Source organism: Eumetopias jubatus, unplaced genomic scaffold (genome assembly GCF_037043125.1).
Source record: "Eumetopias jubatus isolate StellerSeaLion01/CBP00866 unplaced genomic scaffold, mEumJub1_p1.0 scaffold_3, whole genome shotgun sequence".
NCBI classification, from domain to species: domain Eukaryota; kingdom Metazoa; phylum Chordata; class Mammalia; order Carnivora; family Otariidae; genus Eumetopias; species Eumetopias jubatus.
This window is the reverse complement of record NW_028274809.1, coordinates 192689271-192712452: the sequence shown is the minus strand read 5'-3', so window position 1 is coordinate 192712452 and position 23182 is coordinate 192689271.

The window sequence follows — 23182 nt, the reverse complement described above, 5'->3', positions numbered from 1 at the left end:
TTCTTAACATGGAAATCATACGACCCTCCTCAGTTGTAGGCTTTTCTCAAAACTGGTCCTGCTGTTTGTCACAGTGGCCCATTCACTTTTCTAAGAACTAAAAGTCTGCTTCTCAGGACAGCATTGTACATAAAGAACGTGCAAGGTTCTATCAATCAGATAGATGACATCATGTTCTTAACCATCTTGGAGGACCCAGATTAGAATAAAACAAACACAGTTACAGCTTTCATTGATTTATCCTTAACCTTTGCATATGTGAGACTAATCCAATCTAGGCTTAAAATGTATGTGCTCCATTAAAAAATGCTAGTGATTAACACTTATTCAAAACCTGCCCCTTAACACTACCTCAAGCGTCAGCCGGGCAGCAAAATCCCTTTGTTCAATCCCATAATAATTTCTGGTAGGGCAAACACAAGAATGTTTGTAACTTCATTTATTTAGGGATGAGTTGCCCATATGCTTTCTCCCCACTTGCCCCTGGAAAATTGAAAAACAAGTATTTCCCATTGCAGATGGCACCGTTTTATCCTCACTAACAAGGACTTGATCTATTCTAAAATTAAGCTCCACATTACTGATACTAATCACCTTTATTCAGCTGGTTTATCATTAAGGGCCTCATGCAGCAAACCAAATAATTAAATCATTCTGTTATCACAGAGAGCACTTTTCAACCGGTACCTTGGGAAGTTCCCAAGCATATGACATTTTTTTAAGTTGCTACAGGTCAGTTACTTACTCTTTTTTCCTAACGGTGGAGGTGAGCACCTGCTATAAACGGTTTTGGGGTTTTTCCCCCAACAGGCTAAAATAATTGCAACCATGCTGAACTGCATTTGAATTTCAAAGCCTTACTCAATGGCCAGTAAGCAAGAGAGCCTGCTGCGATACAGACACACCTCATAGGCTGCCTTGTGGCCTCCATGGGCAGTGGGTCCCGCTCTGCTGTCCCAAATCCACCCTTTGATCCAGGGACTAGACGGAGGACGGGTCGGGGCACAGGGGTGATGCATGAGGAGAGGAAGGACGAACACTGTGTGTGGAGAGGAGAGGAGCCTGATCTTGGCGGGGCTTCCTTGACCCCTCTGGGCTCTTCCCCCGGGTGGTCTGAGAGACTCCTCTGACAGATGGGGCAGAGACAGTCCCACACACCCCTACTTGGGGTTGTCCAAAATGCTTCCCCACTTGACCCCTGTGGTTGTGATGGGGACGTGGTGGCCAGAATCTTGGACCCCAGACCTGGTGTGGACTCGTGGCAGTACGTGTAAAGGGCTCACGGCGTATGTAGGAGACAGGAATCAAACACGCCTGCCTCCCGAGTCAGGCAGATGCTGGGACCCCACCAGTCCCACCTCCGAAGTGAGGCGCCTGCTCTCCAGACACAGCACGTGCCCCCAGCAGCTGGCCCTCAGCTGCCAGCCCTTCTCGGGAGCTGCCTTGTCTGGAGAGAGCCGCCTGGCCCAGGTTCACCCCTCTGGGTGCAGCCCATATCAAAGGTGGCCCACACAGGCTGGAAAGGGTCAGCCCGCCTGCCCCAACTCAGGGAAGCCTGAAAGACCACGCAGGTTCAGAGTGCCCCATGGGGCCAGCCTTTGTTAGGGCACGGCCAGCCCGATTTCTCCTGGGCCCCCCACTTCCTTCCTTCCCGTTGTCAGCTGAGACTCCCTAGAACTCTCCCAAACAAATGGTCCTGCACACTGCCAGGGAACCCAGCCTCCAACAATCGATCTATACTCTGCCTTGAAGAACACCTGCTCAGTGGGTATTTCTAACCAATCATTCCACATGCATAAATCCTGAACCCACAGCACTTCCCAGCTGCAGGCAGCCAAGAAAACACTCCAAGGAGGACCTGCTAAGCCCATCTCTACTCTACACAACCAGGGCCTTGAGACTTTCAGTGAGGTCTCATGGCCGGGTAGGGGACATCTCCCTACAGCTTCTGTGGAGAACTTTCACCCTCATGTGCTCCCTTTAACCCTCCATAGAAGGGATGCTACCTCTGCTTAAACCTACTCCTGCCAGGTCCCTCATCTTCTCTGAAGGACTCAGGTGCCCCATCTACTCTGGGATTATGCAGTCTGCAGGACACATGCAGGTGGTCTCAGCAATGCACGGTGCACAAGTAACAAGACAAGAAAACTGAGTAAGTGCATCAAACCTGTGACTTCATTCATAGTACTGCTTACTCAGAAGCTAAAACGGTAATCTAAAAAATAGTAATTTATGCTTTTAAACAGAAATTAAGTTGAGGAAAATGCTAATTATATACTAGTGACACTGAGCAAAAACACTGGGAAGGTGGCACAGAAATGAAGATGTTTGAGGAAGCGGCTGGGGCCAGCTGTCCATATGGAAACATTAAGTTGCTTCAAGGCAGGCTCTGCTCAGGTGGGAGAACTCACCCAACCCACCGCCTGGAAATCCATGCTACCAGGTGTTTGTCAACATTTCACAGAGAGAAAGGAAGGCTGCTGAAGGATGAGCTCATCCAGCGCTCTGCTCGGGGTCAGCCAGACCAAAAGCAAGTCTAGGATTATTCCGGGATCCCCTTTATGACTTTTATTTAAAGTACTGGGTTTAGGGTTACCAATGGCCTGTATTAATGGCACCGTAAGAAACAGCTGATGAAAGCTGTCCTCACAGCTACTGGTAACAGGACTTTCAGCACTCTGGACAGCCATCTTTCTAGGAGGACCTACAGGAGAATTTTCTCTTAAGACTTAATACCAGAGACGACAGGGCGCCTGGGTGCTCAGCCGGTTAAGCATCTAACTCTTGGTTTCGGCTCAGGTCATGATGTCAGGATCGTGGAATTGAGCTCCACGTTGCTCCGTGCTGGGCGTGGAGTCTGTTTGAGATTCTCTCTCCCCCTCCCTCTCTTAAAAAAAAAAAAAAAAGACTTAATACTAGGGATGAAGTCCTACTGAGCGCCAGTTATATGCATATTTGTTGTGTGCTCTAGATGGTATGTGTCTAGACTCCGTATTTGGATTAAACCCACTCGGAGTATAGCATGGCATTTTGTACCAGTAAGTGTGGTGACCGTTTCCAGAGGGAGGAGGCCCAGGCAGGAAGCAGTGCGGGTGATGCCCACAGGAACTGGAATGGGGAACTGAGTCCTGCACCCGTGAGTTCCATTTGGGGCATGTTAGTTACATGTACAAATGACTGTGCCAAGCTTTGAATCTCTGCTTGTCACCAAAAGATAATGCCAGTCGAGGTCCTGGTCCTTATCCTACGCAACTGTGTGACACTAAACGAGTCCCAGTCTGTCCGTCTGTCTTAGCTGGGGCTGCTGTGATGAAGGACCGCAGACTGGGCAGCTCAAGTAACATTTATTTCCCACAGCTCCAGAGGCTGGAAGTCTGAGAGGAGAGCGCCTGCACGATCAAGCTCTGGGGACGTCTCTCTTCCCGGTCCTGTCTTCGCAGGTGGCTGCCTTCTCGCTGGTTGTCACTGGGCAGATGGAAGGAGGGAGAGGCTCTCTCCCTCAGAAGGGCACTAATCCCATCACGGGGGCTCCGCCCTCAGGACCTAATCACCCCCCAAAGGCCCCACCTCCTAACGCCACCACCTGGGGGGGTGCACGATACTCAGTCTACAGCGGACTCACTCTGCCGCTACAAGCAGCTTCCCGTGAACACCGGCTCTCATTAGGTGGGGGGGGGGCACAGTTGGAGGAATTGTGTTTAGTGAAAAAAGTGCAATATCTGGCTCAGGGGTAGAAATTCTGATTCAAACTCTGACTTCAAAATCAGGTTTCCATGACAAGACCTTCTCAGCCACAAAGGAGACCACCCATATTGGGGGGGGCTTGCTTCACACAGTCCAGTAGCCCCCAGCCAGGGTGACCCGGCTCAGCAGATAAAACCCAGGACACCTGGGTAATTCTGGATTTCAGATAAACAAATAACAATGTCCCCACGGGACACTCGTGGACTGAAGAATTATTTGTTGTTTATCTGAAATCCAAATCTAACTGGGTATCCTGGAGGTTAACGAGCGACCCTACACCTAATGGCTGATGAGATGCAGTGAATATCGCTTTCCAGGGCCCATGCAGCCTGAATGTGTCATGCAAACTTCCCGCTGAGGGCACTTCTCCCCTCCACAGCAGGGCCAAGAAATAAGCCATCCGCAAGGCTTACTCCAAAAAGGGAAGAAAAAAAAAATAGGGGCTTCGGGCTATGCTCACGTTAAACCTACAACTGTGCCATCAGCAAATTAAAATCAATTGAAATCAATTTAGCCGAAATAAAGTCTCCCTCCCGGGCTGAGGCTCATCTGCTGTGCTAACAGCTCCCAGCGATGACACAGGTGCTTGTAAATTAATTAGCCTGCTGAAACACACCTTAAATGAATCTCCCAGAACTCCCTGGCAGGGCGCCATCCTGGTCCCCCGAGCTGATCAGCGTCTGTAAATATTGAGATTTGATAAAGTAAGCGCTGCTCTGGCAGCAGATGGCTGGGGATGATCTGTTGACATTGCCAAGGTTGACTCACAGGGAAGACAACTCCACAGGCCTCCTCTGGGAGCCGCTGGAGGACCCTGGCCCCTCTGCAGCTATTTGCCTCCTAATTGAAAATCCTTATTCCCAGATGGAGCCAAATGCGACGCTCCAGGCATGGCTCTGCGCTGCTTGACTGTTGATACATGGGTAATTGCTTTCAGTAATGCAGGTTAAATGTGACATTTAGTGCTTAATAAAAATTACCAAGGCCAGAGCCGTTTATCATTCTTACACTTTGGGTTGTCACTTCTAAGGGGATTCTCAAAATTCATTTGCATTCTTGAGAAGGAGACAGGCAACTCTAATGCAAAGTCACTGCCAAATCTCTTGATTTGCTGGGGTCCCTTCCCTCCTCCCCCCTTCCTTCCCTCCCTCCCTCTCCCTTCCTCCTTCTCTCCTTCCCTCTCTCCTTCCCTCCTGGTACTTTTAAAAGATTTGTTAATAAAAAACATTCCAGGGGCGCCTGGGTGGCTCAGTCGGTTAAGCGTCTGCCTTCGGCTCAGGTCATGATCCCAGGGTCCTGGGATCGAGCCCCACATCGGGCTCCCTGCTCAGTGGGGAGTCTGCTTCTCCCTCTGCCTCTGCCTGCCTGCCTGCCTACTTGTGCTCTCTCTCTCTGTCAAATAAATAAATAAAATCTTAAAAAAAAATAAAAAAATAATAAAAAAATAAAAAACATTCCAAATTTACCTGTCGAGCTCTGTGCCTCTCCTCTTTTGCACTTAGTGTGCTGGGGAAGGATGTGCAAGCAGCCTCTGTTGTGCGCACAGCACTTAAAGCAGACGCGCCCCTCTGCACCTTGTGCGCAGGGCGTGGAGCTCAAAGTCCCTGCCTCTGAGCCACATAAACGAGGAGACCTGGAGGGAGAAGACTGTGGTGGCCTCAGTTGATACCAACCACAAACGGTTTTCAATAGAGAAAGAGAAACCGTTACTTAGATCACCAGCTTGGGGTTCCTCACCATAATTATTTCTCCCTGACAATGGAAACAACTGTGAGCTGGCCTTCAGGAGAAGCCAACTTCCAGAAATAAGGAGCCCCAGAAAAGAACTCCCCTGAGCTCACATAGCCTTTCCCAGCAGACCTGCTTCCAGAACATGCCGGAGATGCTGACAGGCAGCAAAAACCACAGAGCCTTGGGCTTCCTTTTGGTAGCAATCCTAGAAGAAACGGCTGTGCTGAATCTCCCATTTATCTGGTCATCATGAGTTTCCAATTTCCTCCATTCCTCCCCCCAAACAGTTTGTCACATTTAAGTCTGGCACTATGGTCTGACGGTCTGTGTCCCCCCAAATTCCTATGTTGAAACTCCACCTGCAGTGTGATGCTGTAGGAGGGCGAGCCTATGGGAGGTGCTTCGGTCACGAGGGTGGGCCCCTGTGATGGGATTAGTGCTCTTATAAAGGAGACCCCTGAGGGGCCCCTTGCCCCTTCCATCACAGCAAGGACACAGCGAGGAGCCGCCGTCTGCAAACCCGGAAGAGCCCCCCCAGCCCCCTCAGAACCTGACCACACTAGCTCCCTCACCTTGAACCGTGAGAAACACATTTCTGCAGTTCAAGCCGCCCAGCCTGTGGCAGGTCGTCACAGCGGCCCCATGGACGAACACATCAAGGACAACTAGTTTTGTCCTGGTACCTCTGTCACCCCTGCTGTCCCCGGGAGGGATGTGGCAGGAGGAAAAGCAGGTCTGGAAACCACATCTCAGCAAATCTGGGAGTTTGGCAATGCAGTTAACATTTGTCTTTTGCTCTTCAAGCAACATTAATTTTGCACTTGGATTAAAAAGAAAAAGGACAGGGGTCCATTGGAGCAAATGAGGAAAGTTCGAAAAAGCACAAAGAGGAAGTAAAAGTACTCAAAATTTCATCATCCGCATCTAACGTAAGCTCTTTCCCCAGGTAAGCAGCTGGAGAGAATCACTGTGCGGGGTACAGCCCTGATCATTCAGTCTCCAGCTTTGAGTCATCGCTGTTGCTCTTGGCTTCTCCTTGACGTTTGTGGGGCACATTCTGCCATGCCTTTTTACGTTCTAAACAATAATTTCTAAATGCTGAAGAGCACAGCACTTCATGGATGTCATAGTTTACACGTTTTAAAGTAAACATTTAGGCTGTTAATCATTGTTAACAATGATAAATAACACTGTGACTATATTACTATATAAATATTGTGCATACTCTTGATTTTCCTCTTATGATAAATTCCAAGATAAGAAATTGCTAGGTCAAAAGGTAACACATTTATACTTTATAAAACTCTTAGGTCAGACTACACTCCAAAATATTCATAGCAGCCGTCACTCCTACCATCATGCTGTGTCTGCCTCCTCTCCTTCCCAGCACAGGCAATGCTCGGGCTCTTTCTTTGCCAGTTTAATAGATAAAATGACATCTCATTGTAACTAGTGTTTCATTAACTGCTAGACAGGTTGAACATTATAAGGGAGTTACCAGCCATTCCTATTTCTGCTTTTCCACATTGTCTTTGAGTTTTCCACCAGATTGTGTGTTTTCACTGTCTTGCCTTGTAATCCCTCTGTGCAGGGATAAAATATGCCATGGCTTCATATTTGTTGCAAATATTTCACCTGGTTTGTCATTTTGTGTTAATTTGTATATATTTTGAGGAGATACAGAAGTATTTCTTCTTTGTTGTTATTGCCAAATCTCTCAAACTTTCTTTGCTCCCTTTAGTGTTAAAAAAGCCTCCACATCCTAAGATTATAGTCATTTGTGTTTCCTCTTTCTTACTGAATGATTTTTTTCATTTAATCATTCAATATCCTGTTTTTTGCATATATGAAGTTAGGTAATTAACTTTTTCCCTCCAAATAGTTAACCAATTATTCCAGTATTCCACATGGAATAATCCTTTCTTCCTCACTGATTGAAATGTTACATTTATCATGTACTAACTTATATTTGAGTCCATTTGGGAGTTTTCATTTTTTGCCTTATTGATTGGACTCTTACAATAGCAAAATGCCATCTTAAGTATTATAGCTTTAGGATTTGTGTGAATATCTGATGTTGATATTTCATGGGTTTTTATAAGCTTCTCGGGTTTTTTTTTTTTTTATTTTTTATATAATTTCTACACCCAGCATGGGGCTCAAACTTACAACTCCCAAGATCAAGAGTTGTATGCTCTACCATCTGAGCCAGCCAGACCTCCCTTGGTTTTGTTTTGTTTTTAATTACCAGTTTATTACCTATAAAATTTAAAATACTTTTCTCCTGTTCTAAGAAAAGGCCCATTGCAGTTTTGTAGGAATTGCCTTAAACATTTTTTTTAAGATTTTATTTATTTGAGAGAGGGGGGGAGCAGCAGAGGGAGGGAGAAACAGGCTCCCCACTGAGCTGGGAGCCCGACATGGGGCTCGATCCCAGGACCCTGGGACCATGACCTGAGCCGAAGGCAGACGCTTAACGACTGAGCCACCCAGGCGCCCTGCCTTAAGCCTCCTATACATCACTTTGGGGAGGCATGATACCTTTACAGTATAAGGTTTTTCCAACTGGGGCAAGACATGTCCCTTCAATCACTGAAGTCTCTTTCTTTAATTTTGTCTTACAGTGAGTTATAGTTTTCTTTAGTTAGGTCCTATACGGTTCTTGTCATGTTAAATCTTAGGCAAACTTTGGCAGCTGTTGCTATATAGGAGTAGAACGCCTTCCCAGTTATATTATCTGACCGTCACTGGTAATAAGAAAGCTCTCCATTTTGAACCCTGAGTTTGTGACTAGCCACCTTACCTTACACTCTGTTATTATTCCAATAGTTTTTCCATTGATTCTCAGGTGTTCTAGATAATCTTCATCTGAAATGACAACATTATCTTCTCTATCCTGAAACTGTTTGCTTCTTTCCCCTTTCTGTCCTATTTTATCTGCTGGAAACCGTAGGACAAATTTAATGTCGGCTGCACGTGTGCCCCCATGCCAAAGCCGCACCCCCGTGATTTCAGCAGTGAGGAGATGCTGGCTGAGCTGTGAAAAGATAGACATCTTTCATGTTGATGAATGATCCTTCCATTCCACTTCTGTGCATCTCCAAAATGCCTTCCATATTATCTCCACACCTTGCACCTAAACTGTTTTATAGAAAATCCCAATATTCTACCTCTGACTCTACTGATTCACTTGTTAATTGACTTGTTCACTCACCAAGTATTCCATTTTCTTCATTTGGCTAACTCTTATTTATTGCAAAACAACAACAAAAAAAAACGAACACACACACACACACACACACACACACACACACACACACAAAACCCACATCAGCTCTAGATTCATAATCTTGCAGAAACTTTCTCTGTCCTGAATCTGGGCTTTTCTGTGTTCCCAGGACAGCCTGTGCACACTCCGAAAACCTGCCCATTGCTCTGTGTGCTGGCTCATCTCCAAAGATGGCCCATGGCCATGCCTCCTGGGCTGGACCCCCGCCCCTCACACTGAATCTGGACTGGACCTGAGTCCCGCAAACCAGTAGAATGTGCTGGAATGACACTGTGCCAGGCTCAGGCCTAGTTACTAAGAGGACTGGCACCTTCTGTGCCCCCTTTTGGAACATGGTGTGTACAAGTTCTGAACCACCGTGTAAACAGTCAGTACTCCTACTGGAAAGACCAGAGAGACCATGCGGGTACCACATGGAGAGGGGAGGCCCCTGCATCAATGTTTAGTCTGCAGATGACTCCAGCACTTTCTGACTACAGCCACATGAACGGCTCCAGAAGGATTCCCACCCACCCTGCCCACTGAGCCCAGTCCACCTGCACGACCATGGGAGTGGCTGCTGTTTGGGTTAGTTACACAGCAAGAGGTCACCAAACACTTTGTATCTCCTAGATTTACTCCCCTGTCTCCCCAAATAAGCTGAAAGCTCCTTGGAAACCTTAGCCAATTGTGCATCCCGGCAGCTCTATCCTGGATTCAGAGGCATATAGGGCTGGGGCTGACACAGAGCTCAGCCCAGTCAACCTAGAGCTATTTACTCATGAGAAATGCTAAAATATGAGTTCATTTCACAATCTAGCAAATTAAAACCAGGCTCACAGCTGACATGAATCTTCAGATTTATCAAAGATTCATTAAACCATTGATAATGATTGTTTCCATTCACGTCTGTGACTTATTCCTACAACCTGCTTAGATCATTAATTTTACCCAATATATAAACCTCATAACCAACTTGGCTTACAGATTGTTATAAAACTTGAATGAACCCATGAATTTCTGTAGATCCTCTATCATCACCTACAAATGCCAGGAACTATTATTAACTTGTCCTTCCCTCAGTTTACTGCTATATAAAACATCTTTACGTTGCCAGAGGCACTCTGGAAACATTAAGATCTACACAAGAGACTTAGGCTCCGAGATCTCACAGCATAGCCAGGGAGATAGGTGTGCAGAGAAATAACTGTAATCCACAGTTAGAAGTGATGGATCTGTGAGAAGTGCCAATGAAGAATTCAAAGAGGGAAGGAGATGGAGGAACAGAGGTCGGGCGGGGCGGGGGGGGCAGAACAGGACATTTCACTTAGCCTTAAACAATAACGAGTTTGGGACATTTGCAGGTGGGCAGAGGGGCATTCCATATGGGGAAATGGCCCCAGCAAAGACACAAAATGAGCACATAACAGGCATCCAGGTCCACGGGACAGTCTGTGGGGTCAAGTCACAGGAAGAGCCGCTGAATTTCAGGATTTAGAGTAATAACAAAGGTGTTACTTTATTGGGAAAATGATGTGAAGTTGGCAAATCTGCAGGGAAGAGGGAAGTTAAAGGAACAGACAACATTTTAGACACTGTCTTTCTGGGGACTGGAAGCAGAGAATCCCGGGTTCACATCTGCCTGCAAGTCCTACAGTTGAATAAAAGATGATCATGGAATTCTCAAATTTCAGAGCAGCAGGGAGGGGGGAAAACAAGCAAAGACAGATTCATGAACTACTACCTAATTAAACTGATGTTCAGCCCGTAAGCAGTGGAGACAGCTGTGCCAGATGTGAAAGGGCTGGAATCCTCCCTGCTCCCTGATATAGCTACAGCTGTGGCCCGTGTGCCCCCGCCGCACTGACCCCCAAAACCCCACAGAAGGCCGGTCCCTGGCTGACAAGGGGCTCTCCCTGCTCCCTGATATAGCTACAGCTGTGGCCCGTGTGCCCCCGCCGCACTGACCCCCAAAACCCCACAGAAGGCCGGTCCCTGGCTGACAAGGGGCTCTCGGACATGCCCCTGTGTAATGGCCGAGGCTTATTCCGTCTGGTTCTATCTCTGTGGGGTACCAGCTATTAAATATTTAGAATTTGACTCTTGTGTTACAGACGGTGTGTGATGGTGTTTAAGTCATGTGGCTGGAGCCCTCTCAAGTGGGATCAGTGCCCTTCAAAGAGGACACATGGAGAGAGATGCTCTCTTCCTGTCTCCGAGTGAGGACACCACAAGAGGATGGCCATCCAGGACAGGAAGGAGCCCTTGCTCAGCGGACACCAAATGGCCAGCTCCTGGATCTTGGACTTCCAGGCTCCAGAACTGCGAGAAATAAACGTATGCTGTTGCCGAGCCATCCAGTCTGCAGTATTTCGTTATAACAGCCCAAGCGAACACACCCTGGAAAAATCCCATGCTTGACGGGTCCAAGGAAGCACCCCGATAAAACAGCTTGAACTTTCAGAGAGCCAAGCAGGGTGCGAATGGGCACAGCCCGGCCAAGAGGAGGTACCAGGCCCCTGTGGGTGGGTCTGGCTAGGATTCACATTGGTCTCTGGTCCTGAACAAAAGGGATTCAAAGCTCTCCACCTCACTGACGTCCTCTTTCTAAACCGCCCACTCCCCCACCATACCCTGCCACCCCCAGTGAATCCACACCCAGAAAGGTAAGGGGCCACGGACAGACCCAGGTGGCAGGAGCCTTCCTCACCAGCTACTTTCAACCCCAAATGTTGCATGACTCCCAAACATCCTGAAACACACGCAGGCCCCTTCTGTTTAGAGGACCCTGGGCCTTCCCGGGCCTTCCAGGGCAAACCATCCACAGGCTGTGCAAAGGCCTGGGACACACGTGCATTTTAAATCTCCCTGAGGCTCAACTTCAGATTAGGGGCTGGGAGGGAGTTTGCTGGAGGCAGTTACCCCCCTGGGGATGAGCCCAGCCTGCCCTTCCACAGCCCCCTGGGAGCAAAAACTGGAGTGGGTCTAGAGCTATTGTGGCATTTTAAAATGAGAAGCAGCAAGGCCTCCACGGGCAAGCAGCACAAGCAGCGGGGCTGCGAGGATTGGCAGTTCAGAGAGCATTTAGGTTACTTGAAGTGTGCGGACTCAGTCTCCCCAGCCAGACGAGGCTCTCAGCAGGCTGAGCCCACAGGAGCTTTCCGGCTGCATCTGTGCCCGATACGGGGTCCCGGGCAGACTGCACACAGAGCAATGGACTTGGGACTGCCGGCGTCAGAGACAGAAACTATGACCACAAAGCAGCACAGCACTCACTGAACTGCACCAAACACAGCCCCGAGTTTACAGCAGCATCTGACGATTTCCTTCTTGACTCCCTGTCTCAAACATGATGTCTGCGTTTTCTCTAAGTTATAACACAAATGCAGTAAGAGGTTGTTTGCAGGATTCTCTTCTTCAACGATCTCTCCCCTCTCCTCTTGCCACCCTTTGGAAGCGTACTGTGTATCAGCAACCCCTCTGGGGAAAAAGCTCTGGAAAACTGTATAGTGGATGCTAAGTGACTTAATGGATAATAAAATGGCTTGTGCTTCAGAGACTGCTATTTAAAGAACAACTTGACATTTTATGTAAAATGAACACCAGTTTTTATAGAATCATGGGACCTTACCCAGCTTTCCTGCCAAATTTGCTATTTATGGAGGATGTGTTTCTTCCAAGCAAGTTAGACACCACTTCGGAGACTCAATGAGATGAGGACAGCTGCTCCTCCCAACCGCCCCAAACCATGGGCAGAAAGACAGAAGGGGCATCTCAAACTCCACCAGGTGCGCCCCGTAAGCTGCAAGTGGAAAAGACCAACCCTGTGTGTTTGCACGCGCTGCAGACTGGGTAGAACTTGAACCTGGGCGCCCCTGGGGGTTCCCTGGCACCCTCGTCAAAACCCTGGCACCAACCCCAACACCCCCTCCTCCGCAGCGGTGCCATCAACCCCCAACGCCGGCCCCTGCGCACCCGGCCCATCCAACCTCACCTCCCCATTTCGGCCCCGCTCCTGACGCCACACCCTGGCCGGGCTCCCCGACTCCCTCCGCCCCCGGGCCTGCCCCTCTCCATTCTCCGCCCCACTTGCCACGGGAACCTCCTTCTAAAGTACAGCTCTCCCCGGGGCGCCTGGCTGGCTCCGTCAGGGGAGCGTGAGACTCCCGACCTGGGGTTGTGCATTCGAGCCCCATGTTGGGTGTAGAGATGACTTAAAAGTAAAATCTTTTTTAAAAAAAAACAGATAAATAATAAAATAAAGCCCAGCTCTCCCCAGATGAAGTCCTTTGATGGTTCCTGTGCCTTCTGCGAGGTCTGACCTCTCAGCGGGACAGCCAAGGCTCCTCCTCATCTGGCCTCAGTCCACATGTTCTCTATAATTTTGCGCCGGCATATTCCGGCATGTGAGCACAGGCACTGTCCCTCTGGTGGGCAGAATGGACCCTCTGGGGTCCTCTCCAATCCCTTGCAGCCCAGCCTGGCCATGGTCCACACCCCCGCCAGCAAGACAGAAGTGGGAGTGGGCCGGGGCGTCTGAGCAAGTGGCTGCTCGTGCGGCTGGCCCCATGCCCCTTGCTCCCTCTTCCGGTCTGACAGCGGATATGACATCTGAACACCGGCCTCTCTTATGGCCACGAGGCAGCCAGGCATGGGGACGAAGGTCCACAAGCTGAAGGTGCAGGCTGAGCTCCCTTGGTGGGCCTCCAAGCAGCTAAGCCAGCACCAAGAGCCGCCCGCCTTCAGACGTCTCATCTTGTGAAGAAAGTCAGCCTCGGTGGCTTGTCCATGACTTGCAGCCACAGGGCATCCCAGTTAATCCCAGCCTCAGGACCCCACATGCCATGGCGCTCCCTCACGCCTCTGTCTGACCCCCGCCCTGTCCACCCCAGAGTTCTTCTCCCGCCTCCCGGGATCCCTCAAAGCCCACCTCTCCCTTGGGAGCCTCCCCTGCCTTTGAGCGTGTAGTCACCCCTCATGTTCCTCTTCTCACTCCCTCCTCCGGTGGTGAGTGCTCGAGGACAGGAACTCTTCACGTTCAGCGCTCAGTAAATGCACAAGATAACACAACCGCCAGTCAACAGAACCAAAGAACACAAGTTCTAGGTGGTTGAAAGCTGAGAAGCAGGAAAGGTTGCACATCTAGGATGTGACAAACACTCGGAATCTGGTGCCACGACACCTGCACGGTGTGGGAGGGAACAGAGCCGCCGCTTCCCCTGCCCGTGCCGTCCAGGTCTCGACACTGCCCTGCCCCTCTGCTTCTCCAGGCCAGCCATCTCTAGGGCACCACAGCTAACCTCTAGGGTCGTCCACCCCTTTGTTCACTGGGCCGACATTTGCTCAGGATGCACGCGCCACATGGGGCACCAAGCGCTGCAGAGCCAGCGATGCCCAGAACGGCGGCGGGCTGTGTCCCCACTCGGCTGGCTGCCAAGCAGTGGCACACCGTGGGGGGGTGGGGGGGGGCTGGGACAGGGGCAGCAGGCAGCCTTGGGAGAGGACGGAGGGTGGGAGTCTTGTCCAGATCTGGGGCGGACAGCTGAGCTCCAGCCTGAGGCATGCGTGGGGACTGGCCAGAGGGAGACAGAGTGAAAGGCAGGTCCAGACAGAGGGGGCTGTGGTTTGTCAAGGCCTGGAGGACAGAAAGACGTCAGTCCACTCTGATAACCGACAACGTGAGTACGGCCAGGGTAGGCATTCCTTGGGAGGTGGAGACAGGACCACAGCAGGACAGAAGCACCCGCGGTAACGGGCTCACTCCCAGGTGGGTAGCTATGTCCGGCGCCGTGCTCACCCAGGGTCATGAGGGGAGGCCTTACACCGCGGGGACTCTAAGCCAGGTGCTGCTCTAAGGCTCGTGGGCCTTGCTCACTTCATCCTCACGCTCGCCTGAGGGAAGTGCTCTTGTGGATGAAAAAGCTTGGAAAGGCTGAGTGAGTGACCCCAGCATAGATGTCAGGGTTCTCAGCCTCAGTGCTACGGACGTTCTCAGCCGCACCAGTCTGTCGGCGGCTGATCTGCGCCCTAGGAGATGACCAGCTTCCCTGGACCCTGCCAACCAGATGCCACCAACACCCCGCCCCGCCTGCTGTGGCAACCAAAATGTCTCCAGTCATTGCCAACACCACAGAGGGCTCAAAATCGCCCGTAAGAACCGCTAGATGGATTAATTGGTGAAGCCAGATTTAATACCAGAACACCCAGTTCTTCCTCCAGACCGGTTCCATGAAGCACTCACAAAATACAGTTTTAGTGAAACAAGAGAGGGAAGGAGCAGGTGAGTCAGCAAAGATCGGACCACAAGGACATTAGCAAAGCACACTGGGCAGTGTCCTTTCCCAGTGATGGCGGGGAACCGCTGGACCGGTTTTCACAGAGAGGGGGACGTGTGAGCTGGTTCGAAGGTACATCTGGCCAGTAAGGGGAGACACCAGGCATGGAGTCTAAAAGGAGAACAGAGTCACAGGTGACAGCTGAGGGGCACAGCAGGGCTCCGACTCTCCCCGGGGGCCGATGTAAAAGCCCCCTACGCCTGGTACCCACCTTAGTTTTCCACAGCACTTGTTTTCTCAAAAAAGCAAATGGGATCACATTTATCCTGCTTAAAACTCTGTAATGATATATTCGTTTCCTAGGTATTCATAACAAATTGCCAGAAACTGGGCGTTCTAACCCAACAGAGATTCCTTCCTCATCCCCTCCTGGAGGCCGGAAGACCAGCGCAGAGGTGTCAGCAGGGCTGTGCTCTCTCTGGCAGCCCTAGTGGGGGGCCTCCTTTGCCCCCTGCTAGCTTCCCAGCTTCCGGTGTTGTCTGCGGCCCCTGGTGCTCCTCGGCCCGCCGACCCGTGGCCTTCCGTGGCTCCGTTCTGTGGCTCCATTGCCACATGGCTTCTCCTCTGTGAGTCTGTGTCCTAATTTCCTCTTCCTATGAGGACACCAGTCATATGGGATTTAGGGCCCACTCTACTCCAGTGGGGCCCCATCTTAACCCGACTCTAAGTGTGAAGTCGTGTAAAACTTTAGTATTGGTTTGTGTGTGGCAAATACGTGTTCACCTCTTACTGAGTTTTGGTCAGAGTGTAAAACCACTGCTCTGGTGGGATGCGAATTAGGGTGCTTTAGCCCATGACCCGGAACTCACCCACTAGAGGTCAAACCCTGAAGAGAGAGTTAAGTCTCCGTCATGCTTATACTGTGACATCTAGCCCTGGCCTGCCAAGCGGTGCGTACTCGGTGCTGAGTTTGGGGGAAACAACAACCACCATCGTGCACGTGCCTAGTGCCATGAGCACTGACCGGTGATCTTGGCTTCCAACCCTACCATGCAGCTGAGAAAAATACAGTCAACGCCATGGAAATAACAAAAGAACAAGTACGAGCTGACTACATTGAGGTGGAAACTCCAGCAGCAGGGAGGCCGGTGGGGGCTTCACTGGTCCAGGGAACATCACTGTGGAGAAGACTGGGTTGGAGCAGGTTCTGGAGGTGCGTCAGATCTGAGCAAACCCCTCCCCAGAGGCCTGCTCCTTCGTGGACCGAGAGGCTCTCGAGGACACAGGGCTACTGCCCCCCACAGTTCTGGGTCTCCTGCTCACAGCACTGTGCACATGGGAGGCGGTCAATCACAACGTGGTGATGAACATGTGTACAAAAGACATGAAGCTCGGGAAGAGGGTCTGGGTTTGAAGAAGCCAACAGACGGGGACACAGCAGGAAACAAGAGGGGCCCAACTGCAGACAACACAATGCATACCGGCGAACTAAGCGAGATGCAGCAGAGAGTGAGGCTGGGCCAAGCTCAGGGATCATGTGAGCCGCCCAGCGCACCACCACCAGCCGCCAGCCACCGGGAAGCAGGCCTAACTGATACACGGCAAAGCCATCCGCCCCTCGCCACCCAGTGTAGAGTTCAGGCTCTCTTAAAGATCAATGCTTTATTTTTTTAAAAATGTTTGTATTTATTTGTCAAAAAGAGGGAGAGAGGGAGAGAGAGGGAGAGCGAGAGAGGCAGGCAGGCAGAGGGAGAAGCAGGCTTCCCGCTGAGCAGGGAGCCCGATGCGGGGCTCGATCCCAGGACCCTGAGATCATCACCTGAGCCAAAGGCAGATGCTTCACTGACTGAGCCACCCAGCCGTCCCACAGATCAATGCTTTAAAAGCATTTTGCAGGGGCGCCTGGGTGGCTCAGATGGTTAAGCATCTGCCTTCGGCTCAGGTCATGATCCCAGGGTCCTGGGATTGAGTCCTGCATCGGGCTCCCTGCTCCTTGGGAGCCTGCTTCTCCCTCTGCCTCTCTCTCTCTCTCTCTCTCTCTCTGTCTCTCATGAATAAATAAATAATCTTAAAAAAAAAATAAAAGCATTTTGCATTCCTAAATACGTCTATCTGCAAACCACATACATGCTCTCTGCATCCTTCTGTAGAGAAAACTTTGGAAGGAATATACTCCTAAGTAGAAAGCAGAGCTGGTATGTTTTTTTTTTTTCCTAACGACAAAACTAGGTGTTATTGCAAATATCAGCCTGAAAGTATATAAAAGAGTATTACCAGATGTTAATAATTACCAGGTGAAAAAGGGGGTTCTGTGGTCCATAAATTTGGGAACCACTAAGCTCAACAAAATCAGGCAGATCGTCACTATTCCATTTCCCAGAACCTCAGTACACTGACGACCATGTGACTCACTGAGAGGAATTGCATCACTTAATAAATGTATTTGTCCTGGAAAGTCCTTTTATATAACACTAATTAACTGTAAGGAAAAAAAAAAAAGATGTTCCTCAGAACAGGTTTGAACATGCTGATACCAAGAAACCCCAGAAAAATTCTCTGAAGTTGAATTAGATCCACCAGAAGCAAGAACGACTGGCAGCAGCAAACCAGCCTACTTGTCAAGATTTTCTCAAAGTGCTGAAACAAGTGAGACCTGACCAGAAAAACGTCACTCCCTCCCTTCTTCCAGATTTTTGAATGCTTCTGAACAAATAAAATAATAATTCTTGAGTTTCAGGCAGGGCAGGTCTCTCTCTGGCCACAGCACCACGGCAAAGTTGGCCATGGCATCCAAGACCCTCTCTTTTAAGAGAAAGAAGAAAAGAGAAAGAAGCTTGCTTCAAGCGCTGGACAGTAGTGACCCCACAATCACATACTGAGTGAAGCTGAGTACAGAATAAGTGGTGATTTTGGGGGGCCAGACACGGTAGGATCATTTCCTTGGCAGAAGACGGGGTATTTTCTTTTTGACATGACACTCCCCTGTGGCTAAAACTGCTCCCTGTGGGCACCGTTGTTGGGATTCCCATTACAGAACCCTTTCAAACAGGGCTGGCCAAATAGATCCCAGGACAGACTCCCTCTGAAAGAGCATAAAGCGGCATCCGCTGGGAGAGCACGGACAACAGGGGACAGGCGCCGTCACCCTTCTCTACAGGCCACTCTGTCTCCAACTAGATGGGTGTGTCTTAGCAAAGAGTCCTTCACAGAGGAAATAGAGATGACACAGCTGTCCTACCACCGCCCCCCCCCAAAAGGGTTCTGTTAGAACACATGGGCTCATGTATGCTAGAACAACCTGAAAAGTGCTAAACATTACGGGAAGTGAGTAAGCCAACCAGGCCAATCTACCACAATGATCAGGCAGATACACAGATATCTATCTATACCCACATCTGTGTAGCTGTCTGTCCACAGAGAGATTACCTCTCTGTATCTACCTCTCTCTATACACACGCATCTGTACCTACCATGGACACACACAGATATCCACCATATCTACCCACATACACACGTACGGGTATCTGTCCTTACCTATCTATATAACCTAGATATGTATAACGTACCATTCAGATATATAGAGAGAGAGATTCCAGAAAGAGAGAGAGAGATGTTTTTGTCCAGAGTCCTGTGAGTATAGGCTGCAAACATCATGCATGTTTACCCCGTCATGCCCGAATGTGTACTTCCTAAGAAAAAGGATATTCTCTGAGACAACCATCATGTTCCCCGTAAAGTTCTCCTATTGAGGAAATCTACATGCACTTTAATAACACATGTGATCATACAAACAGGAACAGCATGGAGGAGTAAACGCGTGTAAACTTAGGGCCAGACAACCTGAGGTCGATCTCATTTCTGATCCCTGACTAGCTATGCGGCCCTCACTTAACCTCCTGGGGCCTCCATAGTCTTCGTCATCTAGAAAATGAGTGAACTAGGGTGGAAAGTCCAAAGGCACCTGCCATTCTAAACACATCTGCCATTCTCTGTCCCGTTAGTCATGGTGCACTTTGACAATTCAATTGTTCTTCGGCAGGAAGCTGATGTGCCTGCATAGCTGCCCCCGAACATCCAGTTCCCTGCAATGCTTGGCCCCAACACAGTGGGCTCCACACAGAGAGCCAGTTGTTCCTGGGAGCTCAGGAAGGTCATCCTTGGTAGATAATCCGTTTGCACTGAGTCTGTAGGAAGCACAGATGGACAGACCTGGAAAGCAGCTAACAGAGCACATTCAGCCTGTCAAGTTCCAGGCTTCCCACCTCACCAGCCAAGCCAGACAGAGGTCTGCACTGCGCACATCTCCTGCCTTTGACCTCCCCCGCCCCCAGCATCTAGTTCTCACCCACGTAGTCCATAAGACAAGTATCTCCGAACCGGCTCTCAAACCACAGCCTTGGTCTGGCCCATTACCCCACCCCCGCCTGCAGCCTCTGAACCACTCCCCTGGCAGCTCAGTGGCCAGAAACCTTATCCAAGAACACAAGTTGGTCTGAACATGTTCCCATTCTGAGGTCTACACTCCTTATCCCGACACACCAGGGTCTTTCTGACCTGGTCCAGCCCCCCTTCCAGAGGACACCCCACCTGCCCTCAGATAACGCCTGGCCCACTCAGGACACAAAGCATCTGCCATTCCCACTGCCCGCCGCATGTTCTGGGCTCCCTTCTCTCCTCCTGCAAAGTCTGGCTTACCTCTAAAAACCAAATCAGAAATTCAGGAGCTACATACACAGCACATTCCTGAGTTCCCCGCTCCAATCATTCCTCCTGGGCTCCTGAGCCCCTTTACTCATGCCTCTCACTGAACTCACCGCCTTGTGATACATGACAGCAACTTGGGGAGGCTCATCTGAGTCTGTTCTGTGGCTTGGTACCTCGCACAGCTCCAGGGATGCCGTGGGCCCTTGGTTGCTGTCTGCTAGAAAGGAGATCCAGAGTCACAGAACCCCGAGCTTCAGACATCGAGGGAGGGACTCTAACCACTGCCTTCTCCAGTCTCTGGTGCCATCGACAATGATCCCTTCCCAGGAAAGGCAAAGGGCATGGGACTGGGGTGTTTTCTCTCTTTGCGGATTAAGGAGGCAAGTGCGAGAAGGTGAGTCACCGCGCAAGCAGGCAGGCCCGTGGCGCCCAAGCGTCCGTGCACTACTCCCCACCCTGTTCTCTGCACTCTTTACAGGGCCGATTTCTCTACATCACCGTGCACAAATGAAAATGTGACAGGAGGCTGAGGACGGCACTGTTTCCCGACAGCCAGATTCACGGGCCCAAAACAAGCACAGGACATACGTGAGAAAGGCCTGACATGCTCTGAAAGAAGAAATGAACCAAAAGAAATATTTCTAAGGTAAAAACATCCACTGCTACAAGTAAGAGCTAAGCCAAAGGCAATTTTATAATGACACAGCCAGCTTATATTTTTGTCACCTTACTATGAAATACGATTTAAAATTCTGATTCAGGTCATAAACGAAATACTTAACATGTTTCAAAAAAATACTTACATGTTTCTTAGAATGTGCATAATTTGAATAAGGTCAATGAGAACAGAGAATAAATGCTTGAAACCACAGACAAAGCCAACAGGGAAATGATACACGCACGTTATGCAGGAAAGTACGTGACCACACACAGACCTAGGAAGCGGCAGCGCATTAGCGATGTGCCATCATGACCTACAACATCATAGCAAATATCATGTCACACATCTGAATGAGAGCGTAAAGATAAGAATTTGAAGAAAAGAGACACAGGCAAGTGTTGAGCAAAGTTACAAGAAGCCTAAAAATGAACCAAATCCCAGAGGGAGCGTCTGGCCCGACGTGCGCCCTTGTCAGGTTCCGGAACAGGGTGGGCAAAGGGCATGACAGCAGGTAGCAGGGGAGAAGTGCCTACAAGCGGGAGGAAGCTGACCCCTCGGCCCACTCAGTGCCAATGCTCTTTTTTTTGATATATAACATTTTGTATAATCCCCTGTGCTATCTGAAAAAGAGATAGTGATGATAAAACCTACCCGCACACAGAGCTTCAGAAACACAACACACTGCCGTAACGGAATCAAAGGGAAGTCATCACAATAGAAACACCACGCATTCCAGCATGTGAGCTCCTAGGGGTAACCACACCCGAGGGCGCACACTGCTGCCACCCCACGTTTGCATGGATGCGAGCCTCGCTCTGACCCCCAGCACTCACGAGGACTGGACGACACGGACGTGCGTCGTGTCACGTCACGATGATTCGAGGTGAGTGCTGTTCTCATCCGTGAGGGGCCTTTTGAAAGGATGACCCACTCTTGGTCAAGCTCCAAATAACATCGAGAATAGCCTTCCTTATTTGAAGCATTTCTGAAAATTTCAGCATCTATTAAAACTCCGTGAAATGCTTTGGAAAACACCATGGGAAAGAAGTTGGTCTAAGGCTCAGGCACTTAGAAACAGGGTCCCCACCTTCCTGACGGAATGGGAAAGCTGTGTGTGACAGGGGACGCTGCGTCCTCACGGGGACCGTCCCGCGCCCCGCAGAAGGGCAAACGTGCCAGCCGCGCCCTCCCCATCCGCATTACACCTGAAGATGCTGCCCTCCGCTGACAGCAGGGCGCTGACCGATCTGACCCCGCGGTGCTAGTGGGACAGTCGGCAGAGACGCGGGAGGGTACAGCTCTGAGGAGGGTACAGCTCTGCTGTGCCCCCTTGGAAGCCAGGAATCCGGCTCCAGTCCATGAAGCTGCCTCCCCCCCTGAAGTGGAGAATCCCAGCTGGGTCTGCGATCCACCATCCAGAGGTGCCCAGCCACGCCAGGCAGCTGGGAAACCGCAGGAGGAAGACAGCACAGCCCTGGGACACTCTGCAGAGCCCACCGGCCCCCTCGGCCTCCTCAGCCCCACCGTCTCTGCTCACGGAGCACCTACCCAGTCCATCCTGGCTTCAACCCACGCCAAAGATACGGTGCTGCAGGCTGCCAACCCGAACGCTAGTGAAAGGAAAATAATTTGGACGTAGTATCAACTTGAACTTGAAACAACCCGCTTGGATATTGATCCTAGAGGCTCTTCGGTGAGCTGGCTCCATCCTGACTCCCCTGGAACCTGGCCCTGTGTTCTTCAAAGAGAAAGTGCCAGGCTTCCCCGCAAGGTGATGGCACAGCGCAGTTAGCCAGTGCATGTCACCCAGCCTGGCGCAGGCGGCTCTCACCACGGGGACCGGGAAGGAGAGGATGGGGCAGGACGGGCATCTCAGCCCCCCTCCCCAGAGGACTGAAGCACAGCGTGGTAACGCTCGCCGTGGGGTCCGAAGCACACAAACGATTTCTCAGGGACTGCTGGCAAAGACACTGGAGACGTGTGTGAGGATACATTTTTCTGTGAGCCACCCAAGCGTGTGGTCTTTCAAGGCGAAATATTGCCCACAGCCTTATGCTGGTCAACATTCCGTTTTCAGATCAATACATCTGATGGGTGTTCTTGACGAAAGTCAATAATGTTTTGTTACTGGGGGCTGCACTCTATCGCCGTGAGCAGTTTGCAACCATGAGCTGCTCACTGGTGCTGTCACTGACATCGCCCCGACAGGTTCCTGTGGAAGCAGGACCCTCAGCCAGTCTGCCAAGTGACTCAGGGGCACAGCTTCAGGGGTCATGAGTGCTGCTCAGACAAGGGAGAGGCAGCAGGTAGAGGCTGAGCATGGGAGAAGCTACCACAGCAAATATGCACTCAGGCTCCGCCACGTGAGGTGCAGAATGAGTGCTGGGGGATGGGGACGCACATCCCCCTTGGCACGGTGATCCGGAAAGCCAGGCTGTGGCGCAGGGGGTGAGGAAGGGGCCAGCCGTGGCACCAGGCCAGAACAGCACCGCTGAGCCAGCTGCCTGGAGCATCGGGGGGGTTCCTCCTGCAGACAGAGTCATATGGGGCGTGCAGGGGGTCAGGGGAACCCAGGATGACATTCCAGGCAGGAGAAGTACAAGGAGAAGTACAGGGACCGGGCCATGTGCCGAGGCCCCGACACACCCAGGAGCTCCAGGTGCCCTCCACCTGCACGGAGGGCACAGGTCACAGGGAGTCGGAGGAGGGAGTTGGCTCAGGCCTCCCCAGTGAGTGGTGAGTGGGACGCCGGGGCTGAGGGCCCTGCAAAGGGAGACCCAGCGAGGAGCAGGAATGCAG